Here is a 10,278-nt window from a genome sequence, read left to right on the forward strand (position 1 = left end):
CAGTTTTCAGGGAATTTATTTCAAATTAGGGGAGCTGAAAAACTAAAAGCTGCTTCCTCATGTTTGATTCTGATCCAGTGAGGTCCGGCTGTCGATTCCCTGCCAACCATGCATCCTGGAGCTCAGCCTTTCAGATAGACTAACAGAAGGATTTTAAAATCTATTCTCTGAGATATGGGGAACTGAGGATGTTAGAACCGGGCTGATGTGCTCTACTTTCTTAGTTCTAGTGAGGACGCAGGCAGCAGCNTCTGAGGAAATCTGGATGTTATGAGCAAGAACATTTTATTTCCATCCATCTCCTCCTGCTTCCTTCAGGCTCTCAGTGGAGCTGGCCTTTAAAAATGCCGGGTTCACCTTTGACACGTCGCCAGTCCATCACAGGGCAGAGCCATCCTGCCAGGCATTCACCCCAGAGGGGGATTTAGAGATAAACTGAAGGGCGGGTCTGAGGAAGCCAGGGTACCCGGAGAGAACCCACACATGAACAGGGATAACAAACAGACTCTGGGCTGGGAATGGAACCCAGGACCTTTATGTTGAAACTGCACCACCATGCAGCCCACATTCCTTTTTTTTCAGGATTTTCTTTTTAAGAATAGTCTAAATGTATTGGGATCTAGACTTTATATCTGATATATTTTTCTGTCAATAGCAGAAATAAGAAAATAAAAAGGTTTACAGCTTCAGTTTCACTATTAATGTTGTTTATAATCAATGTTCTGGTGAGGACAAATAGATCCTTTAGATTTGAATAAAAACAGCCTCCTGCTGGACAGACTGAGCTGCAGCTCCTGAAGCAGGGTTCTGATAAGCTATGATATAAAATGTCAAACATTTTTTGCAAAAGTTCATTTTAAATTCAAAACTTAAGAAACAGACAGAAATGTATTTTCTTACTGATTTCTTTTAACTTGTATGATAAATGTTTATCCCTGAGTTTGATCTATTGATCTGAAACATGAACTGAATTCAGTTTAGAGATTATTTTGATAATTTAATACTGAGAAGTTCTTTTACTTTAACAATTATTCTTTCTTAATCAATTCAGGGCTTTATATTATTAAATATTATTTGTTTTGTTTTTATTCTTTTATCCAAAACATTTCTTTCTGTTCTCGTGTTTAAGGTATTTTATGCCAATTAGGGAAACAAGAACTTGGAGCAGTTCTGCTTCCAAAGACAATCACGTTCTGGATGGAGTAAACTGGATAAAGCTTTTATTTTAGAAACATTGACACAGCATAACGGAAACTAGCTGAAATGATACAGAAGTAACGAGTCTTTTTTTTATGTAAGGAAAAGAAAGTACAGATAATTGCTTCAAAATGTAAATGAAGAAAAAAGTTTCAGCCTTGTAAACAAACAGAAAGAGAAAACATTTCCTTTAAGTTAACCAAGTATTTGATCTTTGTTCACACCTGTGGTCACAGCTTGGAAAATATGTAGTAAACTTTGTTCCATTATCGTTTCCAGGAATTCGTTTTGTAAAAGAAAATGTGTTAAAATAAATAATAAATATTATAAAATCTGGGGCGTGCTTTGGCGGTGCAGTGGTTAGCGCACACCCATTTACGGGCGACCCAAGTCATTTCCAACATGTCTCTCCCCCTCTCTCATTCCCCCCTTTCCTGTCAGCCTACTATCGAAAAAAAACGAGCCACTAGTGCCGTAAAAACTAAAAAAAAAAAATTAATAAAATCTGAGAAAACAGCAAAGTTACTCTTGGAAAGCTTTGGTTTGATTGTGACGTTTTTTAAACCTTTTTGGGTGGCTTTTTTATGTATATAAACTATATTTCATATTTTTAAAATTTAATTCATTCAAATTTTTATTTTCTAAAATGTTTTTACAGATTTTCTTATTTTCAAATTTAATTTAATTGTATTATTTTTCATGGGCTGCAAAGAGGAGCAGTTGGTAGCACTGCTGCGTTGCAGCAAGAAGGTTTCAGGTTCAATTCTCGGGGTCTTTCTGCATCGAGCGTGAGCCCTGAGCATGCATGGGTTCTCTCTGGGTACTCCGGCTTCCTCCCACAGACTGTTAGGTTAATTGGCTTCTCTAAATTCTCCTTAGGTGTGAGTGTGTGTCTGAATGGTCTGTCTGTCCAGGCTGGACCCCGCCTCTCTGTCCAGGCTGGACCCCGCCTCTCACCCGTAGACAGCTGGAGGTAGGCACCAGCACCCCTCACCCGCCCATAAAGGGTTAAAGCGTGATGAAAAATGGATGGATGGATATTTTCATATCTTTTTTGGGCTGGGTTCTTTACCCGCCCATCTATCTCTGCAGACCAATAGAAACGCGTCTTTGCTCCTCACTCCAGAGGAAAGCCCGCCTCCAGACGTGAAGAGAGTGAAGATAATGATCTGGAAACCTTATTTAAAAAGAATGCAACTCATAAAATTATACTCCAAAAAAAAAACATGAATGAATAAAATATTTTTAAAAATCTAAAAAGCAAAAGAAAGATTTTTTTTCAATAATAATAAAATTAAAAACTGAGGAAACAGCAAAGTTACCCTACAAAAGTTTAATTTCCAGATTTCATTTTATTATTTTTTCTTTTTTTTAACATTTCTATTTACAAAAGAAATGTTCTTTGCAATAATAATGAAACAAAATTCACTCCATAGAAGAGAAAACAAGAAAAAATGGAAATAAAAACAAAGAAGCCAAAAGTAGAAGCCTAAAAGCAGCAGAGGGTGTGGGGTGATTTATTAAACATGTAGGAGTGGCTCAGCCTCTGCATGAAGGGGAAGTCTGACATGAAGTTCTGCCTGCTGTCATTCAGCCAGAGGACCTGCAGGAGACACAAGCTTCCATCAGAGCTCCCATTCTCTGCTGTTCGCCCTCAAGTCCTGCTTTTTAAAGCCTCCTTTCTGAAGGTAGGCCGGTTATTTGTGTGCAACGCTGTGAGAGTCTGACTGAGGGCTGCAGCTTCTCTCTCTGTGGTTGAAGGCAGGCAGCTCAGAGCCAGGAAGTCAGCTCAGCTGAAGGAGAGCTCTGCAGGACGCACAGCGCTGATGACACAGGCAGAGGAGCTCCACAGCTGACAGCAATCCATGGGTACGTTCATTCCTTCCTATTCTTCACAGAAAAATGCAGCTTTCTTCATGTGAGGAGAAGAAACGTTTTTATCTGCTGCGCTGCAGATCTGCCAAGTCATTGAAGGCAGTTATTTCTGGTTTTATGAGCTGCTGCAGTTCCTTTTGATCTTGATCACAGTCAGACGTGTTTTAATTCATGAAAGCGGATAAAAATGCTGCTAAATAAAGATCAACAGGATGTTACTTATTCTCTCAGGGTTAGTTTCAGAAATGAGCGGAAGTTTTATATTTCAGCCTTTAAATATGGATTTTAGATGAAAAGCCAAAGCAGCATTAATGAAAAGTAAATCCTTCCTAAACCTAATAGCAGCTGAATGCAGCCTGATCAGCAGGTTGATGATGCCTGATCAGCTTCCTTTAAGTCTTTATTCAAAATGAATGACCTCCCTTTGATTGTGTAAAATCGTCAACATCACATTTGACTCCAGACTTTGACTAGGCCAATCCAAAAAACTAGTTTTCCTTTTCATTTGCTTTGTTTTTATTTATTCTTTTACTTCTGATTCTGTTCAATTGTCTCACCAGTCGACAGAAACCTCCCTGGAGGTTCAGTGAAACCATTGAGATGTTTCTCGTAAACATCAGATCGTTCTTTGTGTATATTTTCGCTCAGCGATGGTTCTGCCAATTTAAATCTATTCTCTCCGATCGTTAAACCTCCTAATCGCCTGATTTGTCCTCCATCGGTTTCTGAATGTCTTTAGTTCAGGTGTTGGTTTTTAAGATCCTTTCACGTACTTCATGCGGTCAGGCAGGTTCTGTTAAAGGAATTTCCTGATTTTCAAAATGTCGGGCTGTAATCTGAAGAGTTTTTGGCAGCAGCAGGTGAACTCTGTACACTGAGGGGGGGATTACTTTACTTTAGATTTTCACCTAAACTTCTGTTTTCTCTCAGGTTTTCTCTGCCTGATATTTGAATTCATTTGAAGATTTGAAACATGGAATTATAACAAAAAGAGGAGAAATTTGTAAAAACTTTCCCACTCGACTCTGGATCTGCCGTTTCTTAACTTCATATACATTTTACAAGTTTTTAAATGGTTCTATAAATAGTTTGAGCATCAAACAGCAGCAGGATGCGGCTGCATTTGGACGGCTTGTGGCTGATTGTTAGGGCTGCAGCAGAAACATATCATTCAACTTTTAAAGGTAAAAATGTAAATTATTGTTTTATTGCAACATTTAAGAAAGAATAATTGCACCATATCCAAAAAAAAATGATTTTTATGAGAATAAATTCAGACTTTCTGTGAGGGAGAAAGAAATGAAACCTGCACAAGTTTAGGTTTGAGTCGCCACTGTAGCTTGGCTCCTATCGGTGTTTCTGGTTCACGTAAAAAAATCTGAAGGTTGAAACACGGTTTTTATTTTTGCATCTAACCAGGAAAAGTTCAGGCTTTCATGCAAATCCATCCTCCAGTATTCCCAACAGCCCCCGGAAGCATGACGTTTACATCCTCCTTCTGGGGAAACCAGCAACTGAGCACTAAAAAACTGAAACCTTTGATCTAACAGATTTAATCTATGAATAAATAAACATGCTGGGGTTAAGAAACAATCCTGATATTTATCACTTTGTTGTATCTTTAAGAATTTCCTTCATTCTTTCACATCTTTGACATGATTATTGGTGCACAGACCGCCTGCTGGGTCAACCGGCTGGTTTAGGGTCGCAGGAGTTTATGACACAGCAGGAAGTGACCCTGATGCAACACATTGTTGTCCTTTTTTAACATTTTTATAGTCAAACTCAGGTTTATTCAATGATGATTATAAAATTAATGTGTGCTTATAAAACATTTTTGCAAGGGGATGCTCCACTCCTGTCTCAGGAGACCATCCTGCCTTGTCGTTCGGATGAAGCATCCTGTCTTCATGAACTGATCAATTGTTCTGTCAGAACAATATTCTGTTTGTAACCATGCATCATGTTCTGTTAATAAAATGCTCTGCGGAGGAGGTCCAGGGGGAGACAGTGTGTTTGAGTCTGGGGTTCAACTGTCTCTCCATTCTGCAGAAATTGTATCCATAATTGTGTATTTCAGTTCTTCTTTTGCAAAAACCTACATTTTATGAACCAGGCAATTACCCAGAGCATTAAAACAGCATCTATGTGGGACAGCAAAGATCTAACATTGCTAGGGACCATTTCTAGGGGGGGATACTAAACAGATGCCTAGGGAACCAAGTTCCTAGAGACCCCATAAAACTCTGTTTACATGTGTGGTTAATACAACTATTCCTTATTTGTGCAGATTAAATATGAATGCCATAAAAATGCCATCAGAACGCTGATAATATTAAGTGTGTCTCAGCCCCCCCCCTCAGTGTCCACCATATTGGATCAGTCCATTTGCTGCACATGTTCAGAAAGGTCCAAACAGACAGCAGCAAACCATTTGAAAACAAACCATGCAAAGAGCAGTGTTGCCAACTTAGCGCTTTAGTCGCTATATTTAGCCACTTTTCAGACCCCTCTAGCACTTTGATTTCTAAAAAGCTCCTAGCGCCAAATCTAGAGACTTTTTTCTGCTACTGGAGACTTTGGAGACAACATCTAAAAGCAGCGAACTCTGCTCTCCAGAGCGAGTAGATTGGTAACCCCGCCTCCTGCTCTCCTCTATCTTGTCTGCTGTCATGATTCATGCAGCTATTATTTCATCCAAATGAAAAATGGAGAACAGATAAGCAGATCATGGCTTGTCTACAGTGAAAAGAAGGACTGGGTTATTTACTTTGGCCTTTTTGGAAACACAGGAAGGAGCAATCAGCTAAGTGAGCTTAGTGCTTGGAAAAAATCTTTCATTCCTTTAGAGACAGCATGAAAAGTCAGCTGAGTACAAAACATAGAGAGGAAAACAAGAAGAAAAGGGACAAGAAGAGAGGGACACAACCTAGAACCTGGAGAATGGGGCTGTTCTATGTCTTTTCCATTCAGAGGGGCCCCTGCCTGTCTTTTCCTACAGTAGGGCTACAAATTTGCTAAAGCTGCCCCTGCTCCTCAAAATAAGAAACATAAGGAAGCATATTGATTGATTGATTTAATTTATCTCACAGTGGAGAAATGTATTTTTTCCATCAGCTCAAATAGTCAAAGGAGAAGAAAGTGCAAAAGGAAGAAAAAGGTGCATGAGATACATACAGTATAAACAGTAAGGAGGAATATTATGCAGTGTTATTGCACAGCGTGTTTCCATGGGTATTTATATAGATGGATCCTTATATTGATATATCTATTGTACTGAGTGTCAGATATAGAGAAACCGGTTATTGTTATTATTATAATTGCACAAGTTATTGCCGTTGTGATGTCTCATTGTAGAGTCTGGTTGCAGCAGGGATGAATGACCTGCAGTAGGGCTACTTTTACACACCGGGTGTAAAAGTCTTTCATTAAAGGAGCTGCTCAGCTCCTCTACAGTCTGCTGCAGAGGGTGGAAGGTGTTCTCCATGATGGATCTAAGCTTGGAGGAACATTCAAAGGAGGCGGAGATGATGGCTGAGCTTTTAGGCAGGTTAAACCCGTACAGCTCCTCCTATTTACCTCCTATTTAGACTTAGTCCAGCTCCACTCTGCTGCATTCCGCTCCGTTCCGCTGCTTGGTGAATCCCAGAGGAGCTCCAGGAAGCATCTAAAAACCTGTGAGCAACGAGAAGGAAGACCACAACAGCTCCTGCATGGAGTCTAAAACATCTTTTCAGGAGTTAAATTCTGCAATTAAAAAACGTAATAAAGATCTGTTTTTATATCAGGGTAACGCTTTGATTAAACAGGATGTTATTTAAATTAGGGAAACTTGCTTCAGGGAAATATGATTGTTGTTTCCAAGAACAAACGTTGGAACATGATTATTTTGCTCTAATGAACACGTATGTAGATGACAAGGCAAAAAAATTACAAGAAAACCATAGAGGACTCCAAATCAAACGATTATTATTAATTATTGAAATTAATTTAAATGAAGGCTTTAATAGAGGCTTAAAAAAGGGACTCTGAATGGGGGGGCATCTATCAAGAGTAACTGTTCTTCTTAGAAATCCACCATATCTGTAAACTCTTCATTAAACTTCATTAAATTAGGGCTGAAATAATGAATTAATTGTGATTAATCGATTATCGTAATAATTGTTAATTAATTTAGTAACTGATTAATCACTAATTGGAGTCTACAGACTGTAAAACATGGCTTTAGTTTGCAGAGTGACCCACTTAGAGCAGGAATTATACCAAGATTGTAAAACAAAATCTAAAAAATGTTTCATTTAAAATAAAAAAAACTTTTCCATCTGTCTATTCAGAACTTCTCAAGTGAAGAAGTTTTATCTTCACCTGCTTTAATTTCATAGAAACATCTTCTTTAAGGAACCTTTTGCTATCCGATTATTAATTGATTAATCGAAAAAATATTCGACAGATTAATCGATAAATATTATATTATTATTATTATATTATTATATTATTATTATATTATTATATATAAAATATTCGTTAGTTGCAGCTCTACATTAAACATTTTCCACGACCTTTAACAGACCTGCTTCTTTTATCTTATTGCACTAAAAGTAGATAAATGTTAACATTAAAAAATGCTTTTTGCACATAATCTGTGCAGTCAGTTCATCCAGATTACCATCCTGCCTTCAAAGATTATTTCTCTGTGGGAGCCGCTCAGACCCCCACATACCGGCGCTGCGCTGTCACTGGGAATCCCCAGCAGCAGCTGCCTCAGGCCCGCTCGCCTCTCCAGGGTTTTCCCCTCCTGTTGGTGGCGGCTGGAAGTAGATGTTAGCGTTTTTCAGGTCTGTGCTACAAACTGCAGGCAGCAGGATAATAAAAGCCAACATATTCTGCCGGCAGGTTTCTACATTTGAAGTTAATTTAGGCGTTAATAAACTGTTTCAGAGGAGTGATCATAGCGCTCTGCATCAGCAGTGCTGCGTCTGACTCCCTACCAGCTCCCAGATCAGCTTCTCTCATTGGTTGATGTGGTGCAACCATTGACTTTGCATGTAAACCTGCTGCTTCTGCTGCTTCTGCTGTTTGCGTTCTGAACGTAGCATAACCTCCAGGTTTCTCCTCCTCCTTCACTGCCTAAATATTTGTGACTCGATTTTTTTATTTGATGAAACCGAATCTTTTACGGTAACTTTTATATTCTTTTTTAGACATGTTTGTGGTGAAAAGGACTTAATTACGGGGTTTTTTTTAGAGGCAAGGTTTAAGCTGCTGCTTTATTTAGGGGTCATATCAGTTTAGCCTAATAGAAGCTGCAAACTGACCAAACGGAGCTTTTATTTTGGTAGCACCTGTAGTGGTCATTGTTCTGATCTAACTATTATGAGACTGAATCTCTAATAAAATCAACAGCTTCTTTTTGTATAACTTCTGAGCTCTGTGGTACGTTTAATGACGAATAACGAGTCTGACAACAAAAGAACCTTTAAAAACTGCAGACTTTTTTAAACCAGTGGACTAAATTAAAGGGATGAGAATAGGATCTGAAGACCACCTTAATCTTTCAGGTACATCTCACTCAGGTTTAGATGATGTTTCAGAGTTTATGAGGCTTGATTTATTTCACGTTGCTGCATCTGGTTTGTTTGGTTTTTGCAAGTTTTGCAAGTTGATTGTTAGTTTTTGTTCATGTGAGGCTGCTTTTGACAGACTGATACATAAAGACCAACGCAGTCCCTTAATACAAACTGTTAACTGATTATGACTGATGCAGGAGGGTGTTAATAAAGACCAATACAGACTGATGCTGACTGATATGAACAAATAGAGGATAATGTCTTGCAGACTGATGCAGATAAATGCAGACGGATGCAGAAGTATGATGACTAATCAGAATAAGGCTGACTAATGTGGAATGATGCAGACTGATAAAGACCGATGCCGACTCTTGTAGATTTATACAGATTAATACAGACCATAGACTGATGCAAACAGATGCAGAATGATATAGACTTTCAGACTGATGCAGACTGATGCAGACTTGTGTCTAATGCTGCAGACGCTGACAAAATGATGTAGACTCACAGACCGATGCAGAAGAATGCAGACTTGTTTCTACTACAGACTGATGCAGGAGACTGTAGACATATTCAGACTAATGTAGAGGGATGCAGACAGGTGAAGACTCTTGCAGATTGTGGACTTGCACTGCTTAACGTGGCTCTAATTTGCAGTAGGTCTGCTTTAGTTCTGCTGTTTGTATACCAGATTTTCTCTTTCCTGGGTTTTTTCCCTTTGGTGTAGGATGCTGTACAACTGAAAGTACTTTTGTTAGTATTTTTTTTTTTACATTTGATGCATAGCCTCAACAGCAATAGCAAGTGGTGTTTACACCTAGGAGCAGCACATTAACATCTACAAAGCTGATATAACACCTCACTTACTTTAGCGGTACAAGCTGAGCTGCAAAAGAGAGAGGAGTAAGAAACTTAAGCCTTCTCTTCCACCTGTCATATCTAACCTAACCCTGTGAGATCTTTAAAACACAAGTTAGTCCTAAAAAAAGACCCAGCCAGAATATTGGCACTGCAGCATCACATGTTTGACTGAAACATGGCTGTAGGATCACATTCCTGACTCCTGCTTGTCTCTGCCAGGAGTTCTGACCAAATTAGCAGAAAGAGATTTAAAGAAGCCTGGAGGGAGGCGGTTCAGCAGTGCTTGTGGACAAATGGTGTCACTCAGGAGAAGTTGATGTGAAGCTTCATCGCTGCAGCCTAGATCTTTAACTGTTGGAAACTGGTTTTCGTTCATATAATTTGCCCAGAGACACTTCGGACATGTCATCAGTTCCATTGTTGCTAAACTGCAAACATTTGTGGCAATAAGAGGTGATTCTAACCACACCTCACTCTGTTACACCGGCAACATTTCAACAGTTACAGAGAAAAGAAAACTTTGGACTTGTTTTATAAAAATCTGATCCCCACATTGGGTCACATTCTTGGCTTTATCTGCTCAGAGTATAAGCTTTAAATGTTCATGATTCAATTCATTTTAGTTTATTTCTATAGCGACAATTCACATCATGTCATCTCAGGTCACTTTCCAGTTCACCAGATCATCCAGTCAGATTGATTCAAAGTTTTCTATCTAAGGAAAACCAGCTGATTGCCTCGACTCCTTTACTCTTCAGCAATCCCTCACAATAAGCAT

At 38.9% G+C, this 10,278-nt stretch overlaps 1 protein-coding gene across 1 annotated transcript in view; it reads left to right on the forward strand.

Annotated features, from left to right (window-relative positions):
- Window positions 1–2,779: 2,779 nt before the first annotated feature.
- The window catches only part of sh3bp2 (SH3-domain binding protein 2), a 35,952-nt gene continuing 28,453 nt past the window's right edge, over window positions 2,780–10,278 (forward strand). Inside the window, exons 1-2 of the mRNA XM_015391074.1 lie at window positions 2,780–2,885; window positions 2,959–3,066. The gene's annotated coding sequence lies outside the window, so the exon portion shown is untranslated. The remainder of the gene's footprint in view (window positions 2,886–2,958; window positions 3,067–10,278) is intronic.

This window comes from Cyprinodon variegatus, unplaced genomic scaffold (genome assembly GCF_000732505.1).
Source record: "Cyprinodon variegatus isolate N-32 unplaced genomic scaffold, C_variegatus-1.0 Scaffold524, whole genome shotgun sequence".
NCBI lineage: Eukaryota > Metazoa > Chordata > Actinopteri > Cyprinodontiformes > Cyprinodontidae > Cyprinodon > Cyprinodon variegatus.